Consider the following 13,367-nt stretch of genomic DNA (forward strand, 5'->3'; position numbering starts at 1 on the left):
CTGCGGAACACGTTGAATCTATAAAGTAAGTTTGTATACTTTTTTGATTTGAGTCTGTTTGAATACGTTTTCGAGAATTGTGGTTGGTGTAATGTGGGTGCCAGGGTATGGTAGGAAACTTAACTGAATGACCATATGTAGTTTTCAAGATTTGTCAATGTAGTCAATGTATTACCGTGAAGCATCACCATGTAATGTTTTCATCTATGAATCAAAGCCTTCATTCACTTCTATATAATAAAGAATGTTTTATCATTATAAAGGTGCAGATTAAAGTTTATTTTTTCATTGTTAATTAATTAAAAATAAAGTAAAAAAAAAACAAATACCTCAGAAATCCATCTCAAACCATGCCAAATAACTTTTTTCTCCCACGACGGATATTTTTGGCCCCATACCAACTTTTTCTTGTCTCATTTAGATCTTTCAAATGATATAAGAGTTATCTGTGTACATTCCGGGCCCAGATTTGCCCAATCTCCTTTGTTGGCATCATTTTCAAAACTTAGCATTTCATCTTGCCCCACCCGTTTCAACTTGCCCCGGTGTACCTTAAAACGGAAATAATCTGGAATTTTTTTCCGGGGGACAACGCTTTGTTAAGTTTGTAAAAACCTATAGCTCTCACACTGGAAAAGGAAATACGATCTAACATTCGCATCCAGCCGATATCTTGCCTAAAGTGAGCTGTTTGTCGCACGCACATACCTTTATTTCTTATTTCCGCATGTTTTAAGTACTCACATTGCAGCAGCTCAAATCGTCCAGAAACAGTGTCAAATCATTACATTTTTGAAATGCACACGTTAGTAACATAAACATACATATGCACCCTTACGCACGAATCCAAAATATATGCGCAAGAAAATATGATTTAATAATGTGCGCAAGATATTACGATTTAATGGAAAACTACCTAAAACAATTGCAATTGTTCAAAATGACTTTTTTCTCGATAATATGTTTTATAGACTTTTATGCAATAGTACACTCAATACTATAAGTTGTATTTTACACTTTTATTTACAGGTGAATAACTCGGCTTTATGAACTTTGGAAACATATCAACATGGTTGTAAGTACAATATCTTCAGCAACGACCTTTATTTATGGTTTGAAAAATGTTTGTGGAGTCGAGTGGTCGGCGTTAAGTCAGAGAGCCACAACTTTTCTGCAGGCATACTGGACCAAGTGTATAGAAGCAAAATAAAATGAGACCATTATATTTTTGCGGTCGACTACAACATCCGATGGGAGTTTTTCGTATTTATCAGATGTCTCTATGGAATATACTAAGAAAGTTATTTGTGATCATTAGACTGATGCAAATTTTGAAGTTTTTGCTCCCCTATGTTTAAACGGTTTCAATTATCATCAAAATCATTCTCCCAAAATTTAAAGTGACTTGGAAGAAATTTGGTTGTGTACGCGCCATTTGAAGTTGAAGCTAAGTTGTAGCTGAAAGGATTTCACACGAAACGAGTTGGTTCACTTTTCCATAAAATATTATCACGAAGAGATAGATGGCTGAACAAAAAGGTTGGCGATTTCCATTGTAATCTTCATATAAACTTCAAATGGTGTACACAAACTTCTTCTGAATCATTTTAAAATTTGGGAGGAGGCCATTTAGCATTATAAAAATCGTTTAAGTACGGGGGAGCAAACATTTGAAATGAATTTAACGCATGTTTTTGCTGAACATCGCACCTCTCTATCTCTTGAAGTAAAGGAATTATCGATAGAAATCGTTTTAATAAGGCTTATTCGTTCAATAGTAAGAACCCATAAAAAGACGCTTATAGACAAATGTTTTTATCATCTGCATAAAGGGCAGATATGGTACTTTCATGATTTGTAAGAGTTGTCTGACCATATTGCGCCGAAGGGCAGTTATAGGGGCCTAAGCTACCCCTTGAAAAAGAGTATTTCATTAATAATTTTGTTACTTCAAAAGATAGCGTGATGATATGTTCAGCAAAAACATGGGTTTTTTCATGACAAAAGCTTTGTACAAAGCACAAAAAATGTCAAAATTCTTGGAAAATAGTTATGATTAAAAATATGATTTTAAGGGGCCATTCACATACAACGGCATATATCTCGAAAAGTATAAGAGATAGAAAAATCATTGAATGACATCTCTTATTATGTATGATACTGTTTTTTCCCTTTTCGTATGTTTCTTTTCAGATTTGAAGAGTTGTTTACTATGTGTGGTATCCTAGTATATATGGACATTTTCAATGACCTCTCGATCTTTCAAGACCTTGGCTCTGCTATGGATCAATGCCGTTTGAGCCTTTTATTTTTAGGATTGTTTATTTTGTAATGTTTTTTGAAAAGATAAAGAGATTTTATGCCTTTTTGAGAAAGATATCAGTTAGAAATCACTCAAAGGGGCGTTTCCCTCTTTCAAAGTTTGAAGTTAAAAAATAAATAAATAAATAAATAAATAAAAAATCATGTCTTCGACAAAGTTGTTTCAAATTGCCAGTTCAGTGGACCACATACACAAAAGCAAACTGGAATCGCTTTTCTTGAACTTCGAATATTTTTTCCTATCATTACATTTTAAAGGAACTGGGGTAATACGCACCATTGAGGCAAAACGACCACGGTGTTTGTTTTGCTCTTTTTGAAGTAATTTGGAGTTTATTTTTTATCAGATTACTGATCGGAAAGATCCTCAATATACGTCATGAAAAATTTTATGAAAAATATCTCCGTTTTTCCAATACATTCATAGTAACCCTGAAAAGTTGTTTTACTCTAGGGGTGCATATTACCCGAGGTACCCATACATAACGTTGTTGGAAAGTGCCATAAAAAGAGAAAATATATAAAAAAAATTAAAAGTTGAATAGTTGCAAAATGCTGCAAAAAAGCTTACATCTTGAGTACATTTTGTTATTTAATTCCTTATTTGGTAAAAATAAAATGATATGGAACTTAAGAAAATCTTCACATTTTATGGAAATATTTTCTGGGGCAAAGTTATCTGTTCGTAATCATGCTGACATTTAATTGAATTCGTTCTTATTATCAAATTATCATTTAACTATCCCATTTGAGCCACGTGAAACAGTACTCACTGCTATTGTAACTCACCATACATTTAGGAAAGAATGTTGGGAGAATTCGATCGGTGACGTGCCGATCGAGCTTGCGCGTTAGTCTTAGGCAGGCCTTGATCATTTTGGGTTCTCTTAGAGAAGATTGCTTGGGCTCAGTCAGTCTTGTTTCGATACTGATCGAATAAACATTCGAAGTACAAATCGCCTCCGGTGCATTTTATCGTTTCGCGCGAAAGAAAGAACCATTGAAGTCCTTCAAAGTATAAGCGGTTTGCAGCAGTCTTAGCCTTGTTCTCAGCCGTACCGTTCGAATCGTCGGGTTGCTGCTGTTTGCTCTTGCTGTTCTACTGCTGCTGTTGGTCATCGTAATCTAGTCCGTGATCTTCGTAGTCGTTCTCCAGGTTTGCCAACAATATCTGTTGCGGCAAACGCACAGCTTTACAGCAAGATCAAGCTGAGGATTGTGGGTTTGGATCCCGCTGGTTGTGGATCTCGTCATATTGGCAATTTTCTCGACTTGTCAGGGAATAGAGTATCTTCGTGCTGGTTACTCGATATACAGAGTGGCCAACTTTCGCCGCATACTTTCGATTTATAATTAGTCGGTTTTCAGACAGACTGGACTAAATAATATTTTGGCCTTGTAAAGATAAGCCATAAGGACTCCGTCAATTCTGATTTTTCCGATGCTATTTTGATATAGATGTTCCATCAAAGAGATAAGCTCAACTATTATAGCAAATAATGCAAATATTTTGTTATTCCGAACGGTTGGGGTACGTATTCCTGGAATCATTATAAAACACTTGGTTCACCTAAGTAACCAGATAGCACCCTAATTCGCCTTGCGTGCCAATATAGTGCTATAATACAGCTGACATGCTCTTTACTAGCCGTATAAGGTCAAAAAGGCGAATTAGCAGGCCAGTGGATACTTGGGCAGTCTGTAGGAACACCGAACTGCTCATAAGAACAAACGTAGCCAACCTGAGTGTAACAGGAAATTATTGGCACACTCACCCTATTTGGCATAGGGGGAGATCCTTCAGTACTGAATAGCACCCAATACCGGACACCGTCAAAAAAATTAGAAATCATGGTCCAATCAAGGTGGTGTAGCAGAAGAAAAGGAAGCTATTATAGAGAGGAATGGTTGCGTAGAATAACACATCCTTGTAACATACACGCTATTTTGGAAAAAAAAACAGATGTTTGAAAATCAGCCTCCTGACACAGCCTATACTACCCCATTGGAAAATATCGAGCAAACATCTTTGGTTCCCAATGCGAAGTGGTTCCCACTGACAACTCAATGTTTGTAAACAAATAGTCGTTTAAGTGCTAACAATCGAGGAAGGCGAAATTTTTTTGCCAGGTATTTTTTTTTCTCTCAACAACAGTTTAGCACAAACAAACGGTTGCTAACTATTCGTTTGCCATACAACAAGGTAATTAGAGTTGGTGTGGTTAGCGTGGAATACATTTGAATATCGGAGACAAATTTCCCTAATATGATTACGTCAATGTACGTTGTTGTTCTTGAGTTTGATGTCGACCTCAAAAACATGGCTACTTAGCACCGGGTTGTTGAAAACCGATAAAAAGTTGACGTATCGCTCTCAATTTTAATTTATTTAAAATTGATTTTGAATATGGAAAAATAATTTTGATCTCGCAGGAACAATGGAAAAATTATAATTTGAAAGTGAGATTGTATTTTGTACCATAAATATTTGAACTATATACAGAGTTGCTCGCTGTCACTATCAACGCTTAAAATTTGCTGATTTGTACAGGCCGACTGTGATACAATTCGAATCAATCTATATTATATCAACATCACACTGTCTACTCCATCACAAGTGCATTGATGGCGATATACTAAGGATATCATTGATGGGTTAAGTTTAGCCTTAAATTAAGCAGTTAAAATGGCCATTTATCAGTATGATATTTTTGACAAAGTTGCAGATAGGTTGAAGCTTTTTGTTGGTCACTGAAAAACAGTAAGAGCATGGATAATTACCACGTGATCACTCATTCCGCAGAGATTATGTTCTAGAGTGCGATGTAGCATCACTGCTGTTGGTTGTCAAATCAAAGTGAAATTGATAGTTCGCAAGTGATAGTGATAGTTTTAGACCATCAGCCATCAGCTGATATATTTGATATTAAGCAACTCTGTCTATACTATGTATATGGTCAAACTACAATTTTGGTCTAGCGCCTCCTGTCCCTCAGTTTCGGACAGCTTCATTTGTTACATGATATCTTTACATCAATGTCTTTGAATAATTTCATTTTTCATGGATTCTATTGATCATGATATTAATAAAAATGCAATAAAAATAAGCAGAATGAAAATCCAGAACAACTCGTAATATGTGTTATTTTTCATCTTAAATGAAAAATATTTTTTGATGAACCACTTGCACACTAAGTAAAACTCAAATTACTCTTGAGAATGTTGAAAATTCATTGAATTGGCAGTAAAACACTACTCCTTGAGTAAAAACATTCAATCATGTGCAAATTTACAGAATTCGAGGCATTTCGAGATCATTTCCGGTATTGGGTGGCACATTTTAATATTGGTCAATTTGGCATTAAAATACATCAAATTTATGTTTGTACACTACAAAAACGATAATATTCATCATGAATAGGCACCAAGACCTATAAAATAAATAGTTTTTGAATTACGAATTTAGCGGCTTAGGTGTCCGGTGCTGGGGGATCTCCTCCTATAGATATTTGGTTCGACCAGCTTTTAACAGGTGATATATACATATTATAGATAAAAAACATACATTAAATCTTGGCATGTCAATGTAAATTAGCAAGAAATTAGATTTGTTTCAACTAGAAACCAAACATGGCTTCAAATGTAAAGATTATACTACTCTTATTGTTTTCCAGTCAATCACGAGCCTAGCTTGGAGCCGTTATTCGCTCCCTGAAATGAAATGAGAATAAAAAACACGAATACTTAATTCGATTCTTTGATTTGTTTAGCTAAAAAAGAGGCTACAAATGTAAAGATTGTGCCCCCATCTACAACAATGTCGGATCATTTATTGGCCAATTGGTGATTAATACATTTATTTCACAAGTTGTTATGAATGTTATAAATCGGATCAACCCATTAGGTAGCTACGTGCTTCAAGCACCAACTTGTAACCCAGAAAACATCACACAATACAGTAGCGATTCACGATTGCTGTCGCCACAATAATGATGGGCCTATTGTGCACGCGATTATTATGCGTAACGTCTCACCACTACCGACGACACCACCACTTCAACGTGCCGCCATACCTAATGAGAGAGCGCATGCGGTTGGTTGAACTTGTGAAACTCATCCAGCACACAATGCTTCTTTTTGAAGAGGTGCTTGACCTTCCAATTCGGTCGTGAAGCTCGGTCGTAGGGCTCGATGGATGGTTCCGAGCGAAGGGAGGGCGTGATTCAGCACCAGCGAGGAAAATGGATTGCAAAGATACAAGCATCGCGAAGATGAACGACTTTTCCGGGCTTGTCTCATCTTTGAAAAAAGTGCGACTTGCAAATTCTATTTTCAGGCAAATGACATGATCCATTCACTTCACGTCGGCTTCGGGAGGCGAACTCCCCTCTTTGCGGTTAGAAGACAGGAGTCCCATTGTTCACAAGCAGAGTAAGGTTTCATTTTTTAGGGTTTTTGTCATTTTCCAATTCTGTCGACCTTCGTTAATGTCATCGACGGACCGTATCGTTTGATAGGACAACAGTCGGTTGTCTACATTACGACAATGATGGGACAATCCAGATGGGAAGAGAATAGGACATGGAATAAGGAAAGCGATTTTTTATAATCTTTATCGATTTATATATAACTGTATCGATAAGTGTGGAATCGACTGTAGATTTTATGTTTTAATCTGACTGTTCTTTCGAATCGATTTCAATGTCGGTATGGTAGGATGTGCAGTGCATTTTACGGTGAATGACTATAAATCACGGTTTGAAAATGTGGATCCTACACGTAAGAAAGAATTTAAAATGCGCTGCATATTTCAAGAGACGGCATTGGAATTTGATGAAGATCGGTCCAAACTACTAAACACATTTATCGAATTTTAAGTTTTTCAGTTCGAGATATCACAAAAACTGTAGATATGACACGTGAAAAAACATATTTTTTTTTGAATATTCTAAGTCATCCAAAATGTTTTGAGATATCAATATATGAAAGTTAATATAAAGTATGAGCTTCCAATTACTCTTCTACCAGAGTATGTCCAAGAAGCCTCATTGAATCACGACATCAGATATTACATTTCAAAAGCATAAACAGTTACCCAAATATTGCAGTTTCTCCAAATTGTTTTAGAGTTCAAGTTCTTAAAAAAAAACAATTTCCTGTGACATCATTATTACACAATACGACCAACTATATTTTATGGGAGAAATAAGATATTTTATGTCCTCAAAATTGTCCTTGGATTTAATTCAATCAATCTAAACCGAATTGTATTGAAATATTCCTTCACATATCCCATAGAACTGCTAATGTCGAGAAATATATTTTGCTGTACCAGCTGACTCAACATCTCAGCGCAAGAAACTGACTGGCAGGCGACAAAATGTTGATGTGTATTGCGACGGTTAGCCTCGCATGGCAACGGCCATAGCCATTAGCATACAATCGAGCTGAGACGCATGTGTGCAGGCAGCCGACAGACTCCCAACCAGCTGGTTGTTCTTTGCAAGAAGAAAGCCCCAAAACCGGTTTGCAAACCTGGCTTAAACCGGCGAGATCGTGAACTGGTTCCCGGATGGAAAGATACTCTCTGCTCCATTGCCATGGTGAATGCATTGGGGCATAGTAGTCCAAAATGTACTCATGGGGTTAAGTGGTCCAGTTTAGATTTTAATGAAATTAATAATATTTTCAGGAAATACTGAAATCACTTCATATCATTCTCAGAACTATGATCTCTTACTATTCCATTTTAAAAGACAATGATTACAGTAATTGGTAGCTTTTTGTAAATGCGTATCAAACGCAGATCTAAAAAAAAAAATTTTGTATTATCAAGTATCAAGTACAGTCGACTCTCCACATCTCGATGTTCTACATCTCGATATCGCTCCCTATGTCGATGGTTTTTCGGTCGCTTCAGTCTGCGTACATTTTCACTCTCCATATCTCGATATCCTCCTTATCTCGATGTGATTTTCGTTCCCAATTTTCTCTCCGTATGTCGATATGCACATTATCAAAGGTTACTAGACTAGATTTTAGAGATTCGAAACAGTTTGCGAAGACGAAATGACATCTGTTTGTTTTTATTTCCTGGTAACGGAGTGATTTTCAATCTAGTATTCGTTAAAAATTTGTTCTATGTCTTGATCTCTCCCTATCTCGATGGCCCCTTCGATATCAAAATGTGGAGAGGCGACTGTATCATAATACTACTGAATATTTTCACACACACGGCCTAAAAATTTTACACTTTGACGCGGTCTTAGCCGTTTCTTGCAAATAAATCAATAAATCAACAATGTCAGCAATCTTGAGCTCGACACGAATTCGATCAAAACTGAGCAAAAAAACAGATACAGTTGTTTCGACATTTTCAATAGATCGTAATGTCGATACGTTTCCTAAAACATTCGAAATCTTTGGATTCAAACTTGAGGTGGAAAGATTTGAGTTCAAGAGCAGTTCGAGGGATTTGTTTTACAAAATTGATTATTTTTGAAAACTTTTTTTCACATCTCCATCCTACATTGATTCCACCTTTCGTTATGACCCCCTCCCTATATAAAGACCCCCTTTTTCTCCCCCGTATGACGTTCAGGGGAAGTTCCGAGTGTCAGTGTCCGAGAGGGTTTAGAGTGATACAAAGTGTGTTCCAGGGCTGTTCGAAGGGATTCCCTTTGGAGGCATGCCAGATAGGCGTAGGGGGTGGATTAGTTGATTTTTATTTTTCTATTTCCTCTGAATTATTCTCATGAAAAATAATTTAAATTCTAATAGAAATATCTTTAAATCATCTTAACATTCATTACAACCCTTCTTTATTCCTATATGATTATTATTATATGAGGTTCAATGGTAGTTTATTAGTGGTCGAGAGGCTCAACAACATTTGCTAAGGGTTGTTTGAAGCGTTTTCCAGAGGAAGCATACCAGATTCCAGAAGCAGCGTAAGGAAGAGATGAACTGTTTTTTCAGTTTTTTGCCACTTAATGTTTCTCACGATGAACAATTCTTTTTGAAACATCTTCAAATCTCTTCCACAAAGTTGTTTCAATTTGCCGCTTCTCCAACTTTATCGAAGACACTATACGTAAATGTTATTGTAAAAAAAGTTTTTCTATCTCACTGCTAGGTAGATCGATCACGAAACTATTCGCGTCAAAAAATGCACTTTAATATTCAAAGAAACTCTTCCGAAAACAAACTTAATCGCTAAAAACAAAGGTTTGGGCGCTCTATAAAATCCGCTCTTCATCGACAAAAAAAAAAAAAAAATTACACTCTTTTATGAAGTCTAAGCGTAGTTTATAAGTGGTCGAGAGAGTTCTAGGACCGAAAAAAGGGTATTTAAGATCGGTTTAAAGGGGTTCCAGTAGAAGCATATCAGATTACTTTTCCCCTTAATGTTCCTCATATCAAACTATTTGACTTTTTTTGTAATATCTTCAAATCCTCTTAAAATTTATTATGACTTCACTTTCATTATGACCCCCTTGTAACATACCCTTATGTGATTCAGAGGAAATTTAATAGTGTGTGAGGGGGTTTCAAGGCAACAAAAATAGTGTTTCAGGTCTGTTTGAATGTTTTTCCAGAAGGAGGCGGAAGAGGAGGATCAGTTGACTATTTATTTTTCTATTTTTTTAATTATTCTGTTATGGCTATATTGGTCATGCGACTCAAAGGTAGAGGGAGTAGACAAATTATGAAATAAATAGGTGGATAGATCGCAAGGGAGCGACAAGATTGAAATTTTATTAGGTGGTGAAAATTGAGCAAGTTATCGGGGAATCAGTAATCACTAGCTCTTTTGATGTTATTCTTGTTAAACTAATCAAATTCGATTTTAAACATAATTAAATCCTTTTTAAATTCATTATGACCCCACCCTTCCCACCACTTTTCACTCTTCTTTATGTGGTTCAGGGAAAATCTAACAGTGTACGAAAATTTGTTGGTAGACAAAAATGAAGTTTCAGATCCGTTTCAAGGGTTTTTAGAGGGTATAAGGGGGAGACTAGTTGATTTTTACTTTCTTTACTTCCTATTGATACTTCGCATGTTAAAACATTCAAATTTTATTTGTTATATGTCTAAATTCTCTTGAAATTCATTATGATCCACCCCCCTTTCCGTTATGACCCCTTTTCAATACCCCCTCTAGAGGCTTATGGATATTTATTAGTCTAAGAGAGGATTTTAGGGGGACCAAAATTGTGTAAGCGGGAAGTTGCCTGATGGTAATTCAATTTGCAACTCAAATAATCTTAAATTCCATGAAAATCCGCTAAGTCACATTATGACACCTCTTACAATTCTTTATGAAGAGTTTCAAAATCCTCCAGGGGGGTTTCTAGAGGACAAAATTTGTTTTTCATTACCGTTTGAGGGATTTCTCACGTGAGGGCATACCAGTTTCCAGTAGGGGCGTGAATGGCTTGTGCGATAAGTTTAACACTTTTTTTGATAATAAATAGTATTTTTTCGAATGATGTTCAGTGTTTGTTTTATTGTATCCACTTATCGAAAATATCAACACATCAAAGAACCTCTACAACTCGATGAGAATCCAGCAGTGCATTCGATCCCAATATTTTGGTGCTTTTTGTCCCGTTCATTTCATTTTTTGAACTTGTACGGTGATGTGCTAAAAACCACCATCGTATTAAGCTTTGATCAGTGAGAGCCTGCAATTTTCCTAGTATTGAAATGAATGATGTTGATACAAATCGATGCCAAACTATGCTTTCCCAAGACGGCTTTCACATTGTGCAATATGGTTTTAATAAATCTTGATCGTTTATTAGAATTGATACAATGAAATAATTACTTACCGTTGCCTATATTCGTCGTATCCATTTTCATATCGATCGTAATAAGTTTTCGTTCGTCTCTCACAACTAACGGCTCACTGTGATATAATGAGTGGTCAAAATAGACCACTTCATCGTTATAATGAAATATTTACCTAAATTATTCAGATATCCGGGCATTCAAACAGCATAAGAAAATATGTGAATTTCCCTTAAAATGCATTGGTTCGTCAAAATATAACACAAACATATAACGGCTCATAGTGCAGTGAAAACAATCACAATCAAGGGAATCCTTTCTACGTCGAACATCATGCATACTTTGATGCGTACCGTGTTCATTCGAAGTGTCCGGATGCTTCGAATCTAGGACACCGACCTTAAATCACCCAGAAAATATTTTTTCGTCCACTTTTATGCACGGAGAATGTAGAAGACATCTTGATTATGGATTCTAGGCGAAATAAATCGAAACTTGGTCCTTAAACGCCGTAAAAAAAGCCAGTGTCCGGCTTTCGAAGCGTTCGACAATTCGATGCAGTACGGTACAAGATTTTTTTTATCTCAATCCGGACGAATGAAAAACTTTGTTTACGTTCTAATAATTATATGCGATCGTTGAGAGAATTTCCTCAAATTTTATGAATTATGAATGTTTCACGGCGTGTGATTGGAATTCAGTGAAGATGTACGAAGGTTTTCCATAGTGTAAATAAGTGCCCGTTGAAATAAGTCACACAGAGACTCGATAAGAAATATAAATCGTTATGTGGATCGCTTATCAGATTTCGCTCGGTACGTCTTCGACCTTGCGATTTCGGTGAAAAAGGGCAACGTGGATAATTGAACTAACGTTATTTATCGAAACACAGTAGTTTTATTGCATTTTTGGTGTACATGTGAACGAATCATAACAGATATCACAAAATTAAACTAGGAAAATTTATCTTTATTGTATTTAAGTTTGAATATCCATCGTAGAGGAACATTTTAAGTATGATACGACGAATAATAGGGCTTGCGACGAGGTAGATCGAATTCTTGCTGTTTCTAAATGCTCTATTTTGACGCCAAATACCGTGGTGAATCAAAATCCGGACGGTATCAATATCCGGACACTCTGATAATATTAATCAATTAAAGGCAAAGTTGATATGTTAACATGTTAAATTTTATGTTCTAGCTTTTGCTTTGAACAACGCTGATTAATTGACACATATCTGTTATCTAGTTACCATTTGCAATTAATTAAAAATAACAAAACAAAAAAGTTGCTCGAGTTGAACGTCATTTCTTCGCGGTGCAAGTGATTTTGTTGATAGCGTCGACGAACGCACTCACAACGTTTGGCTATGAAATTATACAGTCCATGTAGTGATTTTGAAATAATTGTACCCCGAAGAAGTTGCTCAAGAGATTGATGACAAAATATTACAGAAATATGGAGTAAACAAGCGTTTGAAACAGTAAAAAGATCAACAAAAAGATGCTGTCCGGAATTGGAGCCAAGTGTTTTGAACTCGGACAGTGAAACCAAATGTTATATTCATAAAGCGTAAGAACATAACTCACCAGTAAAACTGGAGGAAAGCTTATAAAGGATTCAATACATGTAGGATTAGTGATGAAAAATATACAGAGCGTTGTGTTATGCAGAAAAATCGAATCAATAAGTGGTTGTTCCAATTCAAATCACAGTCGTCTCAGTCCAGGTAATTAAACAACACATTTGCTCACATATTATGGTGTTTTAACCATAAAGAAACCATTGCATAGCTCAAGTTTGTAAGAGCATGATAAATTCGGATGTTTTTAAAAGTTTCACATTTTATGCTTAATTAATTGTATGTTAATACATAGCTGTCCGGATTTTGATTCAAAAGCGTCCGGATTTATAGACATGATTTGCTGCTGGTGTCCGGATTTAAAGACAAGAAACCCTTCATTGTTTTAATGATTTTTATGGTAAAATCTTCAATTTTATAGGAACATTGATCATTTTCGCTTAGATTAAACATGGAAGTATTCGTTGCCTAAAAATTCTTTAATATATTTTGAAGAAAACCTATCCAAAACAGATTTTGAACATTCGTGGCAACTTAAGTGTCCGGGTATTGATGCATCACGGTAAACCTTTTTTTCTTAAAAATAAATAAATTCTATTGGGTAATAAACCATAATGTAAACTACTGTGATACGTTACAAGTTTCCAGTTAAACTTTGTTATCT

The 13,367-nt window shown here is 35.8% G+C and overlaps 1 protein-coding gene across 3 annotated transcripts in view; it reads left to right on the plus strand.

Moving 5' to 3' along the window:
- Positions 1–13,367, plus strand: part of LOC5572461 — a 252,408-nt gene that overhangs the window by 76,063 nt on the left and 162,978 nt on the right. The window contains exon 1 of one of the 3 annotated variants that reach the window (XM_021846789.1): positions 1,030–1,075. The exons of the other annotated variants lie outside the window; for them this stretch is intronic. The gene's annotated coding sequence lies outside the window, so the exon portion shown is untranslated. Of the gene's footprint in view, positions 1–1,029; positions 1,076–13,367 lie in introns of those variants that run through there. 3 annotated transcript variants of the gene reach the window in all.

The sequence above is a fragment of the Aedes aegypti genome, chromosome 2, assembly GCF_002204515.2.
Source record: "Aedes aegypti strain LVP_AGWG chromosome 2, AaegL5.0 Primary Assembly, whole genome shotgun sequence".
NCBI classification, from domain to species: Eukaryota; Metazoa; Arthropoda; class Insecta; order Diptera; family Culicidae; genus Aedes; species Aedes aegypti.